This window comes from Anolis sagrei, chromosome 1 (assembly GCF_037176765.1).
Source record: "Anolis sagrei isolate rAnoSag1 chromosome 1, rAnoSag1.mat, whole genome shotgun sequence".
Lineage (NCBI taxonomy): Eukaryota > Metazoa > Chordata > Lepidosauria > Squamata > Dactyloidae > Anolis > Anolis sagrei.
In genome coordinates, this window is record NC_090021.1 from 296,182,008 (window position 1) to 296,197,407 (window position 15,400).

General features: G+C 35.7%; 1 protein-coding gene and 1 long non-coding RNA gene across 4 annotated transcripts in view; both read right to left on the minus strand.

Moving 5' to 3' along the window:
- The window catches only part of NOVA1 (NOVA alternative splicing regulator 1), a 148,385-nt gene that overhangs the window by 80,661 nt on the left and 52,324 nt on the right, over window positions 1-15,400 (minus strand). The gene's annotated exons all lie outside the window — the stretch shown is intronic.
- On the minus strand, window positions 10,792-14,505 carry LOC132765491 (uncharacterized). Its single transcript, XR_009630419.2, has 2 exons — window positions 14,459-14,505; window positions 10,792-12,804 (listed from the first exon to the last, which is right to left on the minus strand). It is a non-coding gene; the product is annotated as an uncharacterized lncRNA (long non-coding RNA).

Sequence of the window (15,400 nt, forward strand, 5' to 3'; positions counted from 1 at the left end):
TTCTACTCTTTAATATCCCATTAAATAAAATGTCTACATTGGAGATAATTTCAGATTGGAAATTTTTATAAAAGTTAGAGGTAAAACTGTCGGAATCAGGAGAATAGTTTGGTGTAAGATTATTAATAACCTCTTTAATTTTCTTACTTAATATTTTCTTTCTTAATATTTTCGTTCAGTCCCGCTTGTGTCTGGGGGTCTAATTTTCTTGTAATGATTCCCTCTGATCTCGTAATTTCTTTGTGTGGAAAGAAATAATAACTTGCAGTTATTTCCCTCAGATAGGAACTAAAACTTTAAAATTTGGCAAAAATTATAAGATATATGACAGTCACCACCCAAGCAACTGCGGCGCTGGGCTGGAAGGAGCACAGAAAGTGGGAAATTAAAAAATGGTGTGAATTTTTAGCGGATTTCATGCTCCAGGAGAACCAAATAAACAACAGGCCGAATGAAGAAGTGTGATCTGAAATGGGGGAGACCGATAGAGTAAACGAAAAAGCAAATTAAACCATACTCTTTCCATGATTAATCAACTAAAATAATACTTGAATGAAAGAAAGTATTGTTCCCAGAGGGTGGTGGGAGAAGGGGGAGGGAGCAGAGAAATATAGCTGGGCACAGGGGGGATAAATGTGGACTCTGCAATATTTATTTATTTATTTATTTAAAACATGTATACCCCATCCTTCTCGACCTCCACAGAGGGACTCAGAACCGCTTCCAAAAAGGCAACAATTCAATGCTTCACATAGTATAAAACACATAATGAATACATACACAAATTAAAATAGTTATACATATACATTAACAACCCACTTGCCAGATTAAAATTGCCAGAATTAAAATCGTCATCCAAAGCAGTCCAAGTCTGGTCCTATAAATCTTGTCTCTACCAGTAAAACAAATTATCCTGTGATAATGTTAAGAAAATTAAGAGAATAACATCCTATTTGTATTATAAAATGGTTACCAAATATGACATTATTCTACTCCTCTTTACAACAACACAAAAATAAGGAAAACGTTTATAATTTTTTTCAATAAATTGATGCTAGCCTAGGGAACATACAGATGTTTATACTAACAACTACCTATTTGCTACTGATCTAAAGACTGCCAAAGTGTAATTTCTGGATAGTATTAAAAAAAATGCAGTCCTATGAATTGAAAATGACTATTTTTGTGTAATAATCTTGTGGATTATTTCAAATTATTTTAAAAGACACATCTGTCCAGCACAGTGTGGTAAGAAAACATCTGCCTAATAGTAATTCTGGAAAACATGTTACAAGACAATTTCTTTCCAGTTGAAATTCTCAACTGAAAGCAATAAACCAGATGTGGACATTTCCTAAGTAAAGACTTTTGTATAGTCAACAACTCTTTTGCCAATTATTATCATATTCACATTCATAAATGACTCCTGTGGGTCACATTACTCAAACTCCTCACATAGACAACCTAGATTCAAAGGAAAAACCCTAAATTTAAACAAAGCTACTACTATGGATTTAATATTGTCAACGTTCATACCCCTTGCACTGCACATTTGCAAACTTTGTCTCCATGTGGAGAGAAAAAGTGAAGTATAAATGAACATAATAATTTGCTATCTGTATCTGATTTTCATATTACCCTTTTTATCAAAACAAAAACAATGCAAAATACTTTATTTCTAAATCAGATGTGTGCCCATCTGGTTCTATGATTCTACTTTGAAAAGTAACCAGCTCAATACATATGAAAAGTTCAGCAACTTATGTTTGTCATCAGTATTTGCCATTCAGATAGATACAGTAAAAAGGTAAAAGGTAAAGGTAGTCCCCTGACATTAAGTCCAGTCATGTCTGACTCTGGGGTGTGGTGCTCATCTCCATTTCTAAGCCGAAAAGCCAGCATTGTCCGTAGACACCTCCAAGGTCATGTGGCCGGCATGACTGCCTGGAGCGCCGTTACCTTCCCGCCGGAGCGGTACCTATTGATCTACTCACATTTGCATGTTTTCGAACTGCTAGGTTGGCAGAAGCTAGGGCTGACAGCGGAAGCTCACGCCGCTCCCCGGAATCGAACCTGCGACCTTTCGATCAACAAGCTCAGCAGCTCAATGCTTTAACCCACTGCACCACCGGGGGCTCCATAGATACAGTACTAGCTCTGAATATGAAGGTTTAGTTCATTCGGTAGTTAATGACTAAACTATGGGTGTATCTACACTGTAGAATTAATATAACTTGACACCACTCTATGGAGTCCTGATATTTGTAGCTGGTGAAGTGCCAGCACTCTGGCAGAGAATGCTGAAGATCTTGTCAAACTAGAAGATAGCTAACAGTTCTGAAGAAAGGACACATGATTTCTGTAGTGTGTATACATACAATATACCAGTCGCCAACTCTAGAAACACAGTTTAGTGAAAGAAATAAAGCAATATCTTTTATACCATCAATTTAGTTTTGTAAGTACCTGTAATAAACATAATTGGTTCAAATGCTCTCTAATATGTACTTAACCATGTTTCAGTCAATAAAAATGCTTTCATTTATTTAATCAATTACTCTATAGTTGTACTGTATAATAAGAGCAGAATGTTAGTGTTGAACTATATCGGTGAATTGCAAAGTGTGGGGGATAACAGTATTGACTCAGAAACTCTTACTAAGGGACAGCAACTCTCACTTCATGCTGGCCTGTTTCACTAGGTCTTTATGAGAATGAAAAGGAACAGGAAGAGCCACATAATGTTGTGATAAACTCACTAAAGCAAGCAGGATGTACTAGATTATTATATACCTTGACATAGTCATAGAATCATAGAGTTGGAGGAGACCTTATGGGCCATCTAGTCTAACCCTCTGCCAAGAAGCAGGAAAATTGCATTCAAAGCACCCCCGACAGATGGACATCCAGCCTCTGTTTAAAAGCCTCCAAAGAAGGAGCCTCCACCACACTCCGTGGCAGAGAGTTCCACTGCTGAACAGCTCTCACAGCCAGGAAGTTTTTCCTCATGTTCAGATGGAATCTCCTTTCTTGTAGTTTGAAGCCACTGTTCCGCGTCCTAGTCTCCGGGCAGCAGAAAACAAGCTTGCTCCCTCCTTCCTATGACTTCTTCTCACATATTTATACATGGCTATCATGTCATCTCTCAGCCTTCTCTTCTTCAGGCAAAACATTCCCAGCTCTTTAAGTCGCTCCTCATAGGGTTTGTTGTCCAGACCCTTGATCATTTTAGTTGCCCTCCCTGAACACATTACAGTTTGTCAATATCTCCCTTCAATGGTGGTGCCCAGAATTGGATACATTATTCCAGATGTGGTCTAACCAAGGCAGAATAGAGGGGTAGCATTACTTCCCTAGATCTAGACACTATACTCCTATTCATTCAGGCCAAAATCCCACTGGCTTTTTTTGCCGCTTCATCACATTGTTGGCTCATGTTTAACTTGAGGACTCCAAGATCTTTTTTAAACACATACTGCTCTCGAGCCATGCGTTCCCCATTCTGTATCTTTGCATTTCATTTTTTCTGCCTAAGTGGAGTATCTTGCATTTGTCACTGGTGAACTTCATTTTGTTAGTTTTTGGCCCATCTCTCTAATCTGTTAAGGTCATTTTGAATTCTGCTCCTGTCTTCTGGAGTATTGGCTATCCCTCCCAATTTGGTGTCATCTGCAAACTTGATTATCATGCCTTCTAACCCTTCATCTAAGTCATTAATAAAGATGTTGAACAGGACCGGGCCCAGGACGGAACCCTGCAGCACTCCACTCATCACTTCTTTCCAGGATGAAGAGGAAGCATTGGTGAGCACCCTCTGCGTTCGTTCACTTAACCAATTACAGATCCACCTAACCGTAGTTTTGCCTAGCCCACATTTGACTAGTTTGTTTGCCAGAAGGTCATGGTGGACCTTGTCGAAGGCCTTAGTACACTTAATGTACTTTCTGGTGAGGTTTGTGTCCAGATACGCTACATCCATGGCATTCCCCGCATCTATCCAGCTTATAACTCTATTGAAAAAAAGAGAGCAGATTAGGCTGGCATGACTTGTTTTTGATAAACCCGTGTTGACTATTAGTGATGATCACATTTGTCAATTTGAGACAAACCAATTCATATTTTCATATTATGAAAAACAAATATCTAAATACCATTTAAGTGTACTAAATCTAATGTCAGTCCATTTAAAATAGCTGTTAGTAGACTAACCAACTTAAATGGAAATTATGTGACTATTCAGATTTAATTTGACTGAAAATCTAAGTATTCACTGGCCCTTCCAACAAAAATATAAATGCACAGAACTGCAGTCTGAATGTGTTTTTCAGTACTAACACATGCATTTATGGAGTTCAAAGAAGTAAGGCAGTTCTACCCAGACACTATAATCAAGTTTGGAAGTGGATTAGAACAAGCTGGTTTCACTGTTAAACTGTATAAACTCCCTAGAAACCAGTTAAAGGCTGGGATGGTGGCCATATTACCTGACTGCAGATGGGAACCAAACCCAGCAATCGCAGTAACTGCAGCTATACAGCCCCCAGTAAATGTCTTTTTTCTGAACCTGTCCAATGAGATGTGAAGATGTGCATGTCAGTTCTCAGGACCACAATACGCACAGAAAATGAGAACAAAGGGGTGGGGAAAATGAGAGTTCGCATGGGAATTTATGCAATTTCTTCTCCTGAGGGAGCAATTTTTTTTTACCTTTCAGCCTGCTGTGTTTCCGCCAATATTTACAGTGGTTCAGCAGTAGGGGTGTCCTGACAAGCACTCTGCATATTCTGGGCCCAGTTTCAAGCCCTATATAGGATATACTCTGATTGGCTGCAGTGCATTATCTAGCTTATTCCAGACTTTCTGGTGAGGTTTGTGGCTTGATGGGCACTGAAACTCACATTGGCTTCGAACTGCATTATAGTGTCAGTGTAGAAAGGCCCTGTTTTCAATCTTATTTCAGAATGTATTACAGCACAAAACTTATATTTGGGGATTTATTTTCAGATTCAGAGTGTACCTTCAAGGACATCTGTGATTAGATTCATCATACTTAATGAATATGTATGCATATTGGACTAAATTGCAGTGCTTGTTTAAAAATAAACTCCCTTGTGTTTTAGGTTACACTGAATGAACAGGACCGATGTGAGGATAGTCCTGCAGACAGACTCAAACTGTTTTTGTTTTGCAAGGCTTATGAGACCTGGTTGTTTCATTGCATGCATGTGTGAGAAAGACAAAACAGCACCAGAATTGCATGTTTGTCAAATTCAGTCTCGAAGTCCCCTCTGAATAAAGCTAACTCCTTTGACAAAGCTAAATATAGCATATGGTAACAATACACTTTCATATTAAAAGCAGTTTTATATAATTCCTGTAAGGTAAATTATTTAATTGTTTGGAAAACATGCAGGAAAGCTTTAGCATTGAGACAATAGGCAACACATTTCAGCTTGTCAAAGTTTTGAGGTATTCTGTGTTTGGTTTTTCAAACAAAATGGTTTACAGACATTTCTGATTAATCACTCCAATACAAATTTTAAGGAAATAATATATAAGCTACCAATAACTTGTACTCAAGACTGATTCATCAGTAATTTGTTTTTAGGGGTAGCCTCCTAAAGAAAACTTCTAAGTATTAATAGATGATAGATATTTCAGGACTAAAACATCACTCCATAGTATAAGACATGTTTCTTTAACATATGGGTTCAATTGGATGCTCTTCTAAACAAATGCATGATGTCATATATAAACATTACCACAATTTTTTAAAAAAACTATTTATACATGCATATCTAGCAGACCTTCAGAAAACTACTGGTTACTCAAGATTCTTCTGTTAAACATGCATACGACACACAACAGAACCACACACACACACGCACACATTATTGTGGGAAACATTATGTAGTTTAGTACATTGTATGTGAGAGAATACATCGCTGTTGTTGTTGTGTTATTTTGTGATCTATGACAACCCTAAACCAAACTTATTACAAGGGTTTTTGGCAAGGTGTGTTCACAAACAACATGCCATTGCAATGTGACTTGCCCAACATCACCCAGTGGGTTTCCATAGCCAAGTGGGGATTTGAACCTTGTCTCTAGAACAATTATGCAGTGCTCAAACCACTACATCACACTGACTCTTGTGTGCATACATATGTATACATAAACTGAATATGGTGTTACACAGTGTCTGAAATAAAGTGCAAAAGGGACAGGAGAAGAGGAAAGAACAAACATTTAAGCATAACCTTTCCATGAATTTTGCTTAAATAAATCCGATAATCTTATATACTATATTACTTCTTTCCTGTCCCTCCTTATTTTTTGTGCTGGAACTACTCTCTCTCTCTCTCTGAAACTGCTAAAGTAAGGTAGAAAGAGAGATAGACATTCTGCCTTGTTTTTGATATGCATACATTTAACACAATATTATTTAGATGTACACAAGTATTTATCTGTAAACGTTATGTAAACCTTACAAGATTTTGCACACACAGTGATGATTTGAACATATTACTAGGTCACAGAGTTAAACAGACCTATTAAACTTTAAAACAAAACAGGATTTGTGGTGTCACCAAGTCATGCATATTGTATATTTTTAATAACTACATTGCCTATGTGGAAATTAGATACACACTGAGCTGCTAAAATATTTATCTCTTGAGTAAAACCTAGTCATGGTCTTTGAAAAATTAATGTAATAGTGCTTGCCAATTGTTACTATCAGTAGAGAAATAGTAAACCCAAGAAATAACCCTTGACTCAACAAATGTTAAGAACTCCATGAAATTTTGCTAGGAGGTTGAAATATTATTACTTTCATATTCCTCTCTCTTCCATACTTCATCATATAATTCTGTGCCATGCCATTTATATTTCTACAGTAAAAGTTTAGGTCATTAAAATCTTTGAGAACTTTAACTTACTAAAATATGATACTGTTAACTGAAAAAACAAAAATGTATAAGTGCATACATTGAAGCGTTCCAATTTGTGCCAAAAAGTGACTTTTTGAAAACAGTTATCTCTACAGATAAAAGTGGAACAATCAGAATTCTAGTTCCAGTTCTGTGTGTATTTTTGGGGGGAGGGGTCATTGAGACCACTGCTTTTTAAACTGTGAGTCCTGACCCCAATATTGGGGCTTAGCTCAATATTGGGGTCACAAAAAATTGAAAACAGCAAAAGTTTTCTGAATGTCACTTAGTGGCAATTTTAGACATTTATAAGAATGTTGTACAGTGCTTACAGTGGGCTCTGTAGAAGACACTTAAGTTATTTATATAAATAAAAATGTAATGTTCGTTTGTGGTATTCACAGAACTCAAAAACCCCTGGACGAATTGGCACCAAATTTGGCAGCAAAACACATTGTAATCCGATCTATGTCTTCCAAACAAAAAAATATTTTAAAAGGAAGGGGAAATAACTTTAATATCCCCTCCAAAAAAGTACCCAACTGAGCATGCGCAAGAGGCCCTTTCCCCAGCGCGTGAGAGAAGACTGAGGCACCAACCGTTGAAAGATTAAAGGGGCTGCCTTGCCATGGAGTCCCTCTCCAAGCAGGAAGGCAAACTCCTGAGGAAAGGAAAGAGGGAAAGAAGGAAGGAGAGACGGAGGAGGGCGTGGAGCCTTGGCGAGGCAAGCCCCATCAGCCACTGTAGAGGTTCCTAGAGGCCCAAATGGCCCCCAGGCAACCCCTCCCCCCAAACCGGAGGATTGAAAGGGAAGCCTGGCTGCAAGGGCAGCTGCACACACCCCTCCCCCACCACTAGGGACCGTTGGGTGAAGAGAGGATGCAAACCCCTTACAAACTACCACAGAAAGAAGGGAGGAAGGAAGGGAAAGAAAGGAGAGAAGACAGGAAGAAAAGGACTGGTGAAGAGAAGGATATGAATGGAAGGAAAGGTAAAAGGAAAGAAAGATGAATGAAAAGAAAGGAAAGGAGGCAGGGATGGGAGAGGGAAGGAGGGAAGGAAGGAAGGAAGGAAGAGAAAGGAGAGAGGAAGGAAGGGAGGAAGAAAGGAATTATTATTATTATTATTATTATTATTATTATTACGGAGAGTCTAAATGGCCATCTATCAGGACTGTTTTGCTGGTTGGACTGGATGGCCCTTGAAGGTCTCCCTACTCTAGGATTCTATTACTATTATACTATTAATAATATTATTATTAAGCGGAGTCTCTACGGCCATCTGTTAGGAGTGTTTGGATTGTGTTTTTCCCTTATGGCAGAGGGAGGTTGGACTGGATGGCCCTTGGAGGTCTCTTACAACACTAGAATCCTATCACAGTGAATTCCTCCCAGATCCCTCCGGTATTTTCTGCTGGTCATGGAGGTTCTGAGTGCCAAGTTTGGTTCAGATCTGTCATTCATGGGAGTCTTCGTGGTCTGTGGAAGTCTGAGCTGAATCAGTTGAACGTACTCCAAATCCCATCATCCGTTGTTCATACTCCCCAAACTTATTGTTTTTGTGATTAATAGGTATGCTTTAATTATGTTCAATTTATAACAACAGAAATACAATGTATTGTCGAAGACTTTCAACATAAATACATCTTGCATATCAGATATTTACATGATGATTCAGAACAGGAGCAAAATTACAGTTATGAAGGAGCTATGAAAATAGTTTTATGGTTGGGGGTCATCACAACATGAGGAACTGCATTAAGGGGTTGTGGCATTATAAAAGTATAGAAACACTGCTAAAGACATTCTATAAAAATAAATAAAATACTGCCTGTGTTTTTATGATTAACATAAATCAAAAACCACTGGACGAATAGACACCAAATTTGGACAAAATACATATATCAGGCCAGCAACAAGTGACCATCACTCATAAAAACACTGAAAAGCACAGAAGAGACTAAAAAAGCAAAAAAAAATTACAATGCATGCACAAAACAACATATTTACACATATACACACATATATACACACACAAAATACATATACACAGACTGGGCCACAGCAACGCGTGGCAGGGGACAGCTAGTACTTCATAAAAAGCAAAATCTGTATTTTTAGCAGTCTTGCAAATGTGATCTGTTATCAGTAAATGCTTGATTGTTATACCTATATGTGTGTGTGTGTGAGTCTATACACCTAGGTTCATGTAAAAATGTATCATGCCAAAAGGGGTCCCAAGAGGAAAAGTTTATGAAGCCTTGATTTAGACAACAAGATGAAGATGCAAATAATGCTTACAAAAAACATCTACAAATGTAATCCATTTTTATTATGAATTTTCATTCTTTCCAGAGGAACTGGTAGCTGTAAAGCCAGTGAAAGTTAAATCTTTGGAAGATGTTATTTTACTTCACCTAGAAAGCGCAGTGTCCTTGACAAGCATAAACTACAGACAGATTAGGAGTTCTATCTAATGGTATCCTTCTACTGATGAACTCTTTGAATTAGCAAAAACAAATCCAGCAAAACAGAGAAGGCAACTCTGTGTCTGGGGCAGAGGGAGGGAGGGAGGAGGAGGTTGGAATCGAGACCTCACCTCTGAGGATGCTTGCCATAGATGCAGGCGAAACGTCAGGAGAAATGCCTCTAGAACATGGTCATATAGCCCGAAAAAACCCACAAGAACTTAGAGAAGGCAACATTTTTACTTTCCCCATTCAGTGGGTCCCTGCATGTTTTCATCTGTTTCCACAAATTTCTGGAACTCTTTGAAACATCATGAGAAATGATATGGATAGCTGTAGGAACAGAAGTAACTATTCTGCTGATGGAAATGTCTGCTTGATAAAAAAAAAAAGCTCTATGGAAAAGAACACCATCAGCTACAATCCTGATAAATTGAAGATTAACACATTTATCTACCACAAAAAAATGGCAAAATTAAAATTTATGGATATAATTCATCTGAAGTTAAATGACTAATGCACAGATTTTTTTTCCTGACAAAAACATCTAGCATTTACATAACTCAATGTAATGTCTAGTCTTAGCAGACATGCCTATCTACTCTGTCAGTGAAAATCTTGAACAGTAAAAACAAAACAAAACATTTGTTCAATTAGGTATACAGGAGGGGAATGGTTGCTATGTATTCCTTTTTCATTTATACCAGCTGTACCAGTATGAATTTGTCTTTCAGTTATTATCATGCTTGGACTCATCCATGTAATGAACTTAAAAAGACAGCTGCATGTGCTTTCTAGTACTGACAAATATAAGAACAGTATAATATTTAATGCAGTTAATGGTCATGTAATCTTTCTAGATTGAAAGATATTAAAATTTATCCAAAATACTCATTTCTTGTAAGTAAAAGCTTAGCAACATATGTCCACAATCTATTATATTTTGCTGCCATATCACCAAAAAGCACTGGGTACTCTTGCACCAGAGTTGAGATCAATACATCTTTAGTATAAATGTTCCACCACTATATTATTAAGCAATAGAAGTTATATGGCCATAAAAAAAAAAAACCATCTACTGATGACTTATTACAAAATGAATTTTAAAAGAAAACAATACAGACAGATTACATAATAAGGCAAAAGTGGACATCTGCCTAACTATAATTCAAATCATCACAGTTCAGATTATGGTATTTTAAAACATATTATGAAAATGTTTTGCATATTAAATTATGTTAATGGAGAACAAAAATATATCCTTTCATATGGGAAGAAACTGCACATTTCTTTTGCAACAAATAAACGTATCAGGTACAAATGTTATCTTTCTGGAAACTCACAAAGCAATAAGAAATCGTTTTAAACAAACTTGAAAGAACACCACACAAATGAGCTACACACATATCTCTTTAATTTGCAATATGTTGTTCATAATCAAAATATGTTGGCCGTAACTAGTAGTAGGCTCTTACAAATATTTTAACATCATAAAGCTTACACTTCTCCTGAGAATGTGCAAATGTATGCCACACATATATGTGAACTGATTATATTAAATAGAAAATAAGTATTCCAAATTAAGCATTCATGTATATATAATCGTGTTTTAAAATTCAAAATACTGAAATGCAAACTTTAAAAGTTACTGAAAAAATACACACATATAAAATATCACATTGTTAAAGTAATTATCAATGACTAAATGACTTTAATTTGAATATACACAATAATCTGTTGCTTCAAGTCATTCATGAAAATAATGAAATACGTATTTATTATGACAGAACATTAACTAATACTAATAATATTTAGACTGAAATATTATAGTATCACATACTTTTTCAATATTGTAAACTGCACAACAATAAAAGGAAAATATTTGTAGAATTGTAGGTAGTAATGCAATAGATGGCTACCAAAAACTAGAATTTCATCGAACTAGGTATAGGAGAAAGTAGGGTGGGGAAGTTATCTCAAAAGGATGATGGCAGTAATAAAATAAATCACTGCAAGGTCAGAAAGAAACCTCACCTGTCCCCAAAGAGCTTGCAATCGAACTATGTGGACATGAGCAAAGATGACACAGGAGCAATAATAATTTACTTATTTATTGCTGCTGAATAGATTAGCAAGAGATCGCATTGCATAAACCTAGTATTTTATAGATTTTGTTTTACTTTAAAGAGGTGTGTGTGTGTGTGTGATGAATTTATAAGATGTATAGATATATTCACTGCACAATTACACAAAAGTATGTAATTTTAGAATTTTGGGTTGATGCTACATTCCTCAAGCTATTTTCCAAAGTATACAGTATACTTTTTAGTAAGATTGTGGTAGCATATATATATATATATATATATATATATATATATATCAACCTTCCTGTTACATTTCTGAATAAATTTGAAATTTCTGTCTATCCACAATTTAATATGAATTACACACAACTAAAAAGTTCAATTTAATGAGAATCCTGTTTGTATAAATACACGATGGAATTTATAACCAAAAACCTAGAGAGTTCTTGGTCAATTTACAAAATTTTAGATGATAATCAGATTTTATGGCACTAATGATACTGAGCAGAAATGGAGTACAAACTGATCAGTTACCACAGCATGAGCCAGTTCTTACACAAAATGCAGAAACTAGACTTCACACTGCCAAAAATCCAGTATCAGTGTTAGACTGCAGTTGAATGAGAGGCACATTTACAAATTTGTTGAAAAAATAAAATAATATCATGACACAATTTGGGGATAGGAAGTAGTACAGGTCAAAAGACTCCCATGTCATTTTATGGTTAACCTGTCTTAATGCAGTAAAAGACAAATCTGGTCTAAATAAATTCCTAAGTTAGCAATCTTATAAAACAAACTGTGACTGGAGAAGCCAGAATAAACACCAGGAGAAGAAAAAAAACGCCAGAAGAAAAGGAAGTTTTACACATAACATCTGAATTGATGTTATATATTTTCTTATATATATATTTAGATTATACAACTTTGCTATGACTGCAAGTCTAAGATGTGGTTCAACTGTGTACAACCAAGAAATCTTCATGATTTCATTTAATGTAGCAACTTTAAAGTGGACACTGCACCTATATGATTCATATTTTTCAAATATCCCGAACTGTATCTAAAAGTGCACAGTGTTTAATTATAAATTACAGAAATGTGATCATAAAAATATTTTCTTTTAGATCATCTAGTTGACTCTTAGGTAACAACAATTTATAAAGTAACTACAAAGAATTATCACTGATCTTGATTCAGCAGCGGGTTTTCAGTAATGATTAAAAATAAAACTTTTTTTAAAATGTAGGGTTGAGAGTTCTTTCAACGTCCCAGAAAACGTAGGGGTAGTTGGCAGGTTCACGTCAGCTCCAATGTGCTCCTGAAAAATATAAAATACCAGTGTCCACTGGATCAGTGGGTCCTTGGCATGTTGGAACTATTCATGAAAAGGTTTTGGTGATGATATCAAAGTACAAAATGAAGAAACTTGTTCAAAGCTGAGAACTTTCTCAGTTGTAGTAAACTGGTAATTTACAATCCTGAAATATGTTATAAAACTGCTAGATGATTATTCAAAACGATTGTATTAACATGCCCATATACAGGCAGAAAACAGAAGATGATAACGCCAAAAGAAACGGTTAACAAGTGAAACAATGTATCTCTAATTTTCTTAGTTTTTGTATGTATATTAAAGTTAAAAGCTGTAGCAATTTTGTGTCAGTTTAGTGAAAATGACAATGGAGTCTTGTATAAATTCACAGCAGTTTTAAAAATGTGGAAAATAAGATCATGTGACAATGTAAAGTAGAACTGCCACAATAATTCTGGTGCTCTTAAAGTACAATGGGTTGGTTTAAGATATGCGTGTGCAATAGCAAACTACCACGTCAACTCACACAAAGTATTTTTCCAGGCTAATGTGACAAAAAAACCTGACTCTACTAAGCAATTAACATGTGCAATAAACATAGAGTCATCAAATAATAAACATGTCAGCACTTATTATTATTACTACTAGCATTGCTATTTATTTGTATCCTGATTTTATTCTCTGCTTAGGACTCAAAACTGCTTTTACACAAAAATTAAAAAAGCAATTAAACTGTCAATAAAATTAAAACCAGTTTAAAATGTAACAATTAAAAAGAAAACAGACAATACTGCACATTGTGAAAGGCCCATTCCCTGTGACCAATCAGTCTTCAAAATACATAGAATGGGGAATGTCCTGAGTTTTACTCCTGGCTTTTGATTTAAAAGAAAAATTTATGAGTTTCAGAATGGGTGCATCTATACTTTACAACAGTTTTGGGTTCTTTGGAATCCAAGTATTGGGAGGAGAGAGATAAGCATGCATTCATTGCAAAAACAAACAAACAACAAAAACAAAAAAATAACAACAACAACAACACACACAGAACTTGCAAAGGTGCAGGTTTGGTGTGAGCAGTGTGAGCATCATAAAAAATTCTATTCTTATATGGGACTTAATCAACAAGTTTGCTCAACAGTAAAATACCCAACTGAAACAAAATGCTAAAGCGCACCTAAATGTAATCACAAGGTGTGTTTTGTGGTTTCTTGTGAAATATTTCCCAATGTTCATAGGTTCCTGTGTATCAACAAAACACTACATACAGATTTTTAGATACAGTTGTGTATACAATGCCTTCTTGATTTCCATGTAAATGCACACCTAATAATACAGGTGTGGTAGAAAAAACAGACCAAGTAATGGAAACTATGGAAACAGTACTTTAAAAACAATAACTGGATGTATTGTTGTTATATTGATGTTCTGATGTATTGTTATATTGATTTAGTTGCTTTAGTTACTGTTTTTTAAATGCTAATGCTAATGTTGTGCACTTTGTATATTGACCTGGTTGTAAACCGCACTGAGTCGCCTACGGGCTGAGAGAGTGCGGTATACAAATAAAGTAAATAAATAATAATAATAATAATAATAATAACTGAGAAAAATAAAAGCAAAGCATTTCAGTTTAAAAAAAATAAAATTAGTTACTGACCACACACTTGCCACCTCAAATAGGCCACCTCCAACTCACTATCAAATATTACATCAAGCTTATGCATGGCTTTTTAGCTGTACATATCTGAAACACAGCAGAACTGGAATAAAAATGGGGAAAAAAACCAATTTTACTTTAACTGTCCAAATCTCATACTGCTTGCTTTAAAAACAAAGCAAAATACTGCATATGATATGACATACTGCTCAATAAGGCTCCAAAAGCAACCAAATCATCAGAATTGGAAAGAATATGGGAAAAGGGAAACAAAGGGTTTACACAAATACTGTACATATTAAGTTAAAATATGGAGGACAACAGAGTCAAGACAGTAATTATATCCTGGGCCAAGAACCTAGATAGATCAATAGAATTAGATAACTGGGAATACCTATGGAAGAAAGAATTCAAGGTTATGCTATCTGAATCAATAAGGGAGACTCGATATTGATAAAATAAATAGATGCTATATCACCTCAGCAACATTTGCAAAAATAGATAAATTGCTGGAGATGTAGGAAACAGAAAGGGATATTCTTCCATGTGTGGTGGAGTTGTGAGACCATACAGGCATTTTGGGATAAGGGAACTAAGGAGACAAATAAAATGCTACATAATAAGATAAAAAAAAGCCCAGGATTGTGTCTATTAGGTTTACATAGAGAAAACAATAATAAAAGGACCTAGAAATATACCAATACAGCTTTACCTCAGCAAGATTAACCATAGCCAAAGATTGGAAAGGGGAAAAAGGGTTAACTAAAAAGGACTGGAGGGAAAGAATGAGGGAATATATGCTAATGGCCAAACTAACCAATAATAGGAGGAACAAAAATAAAGAGGACTTTCTGGAAAAACTGAAATTGGCCATGGCATATCTGAATGGGGAATCAGTCATGTAGAGTAGCTCCATTAGGAATATAGGAGTACTACGAACAA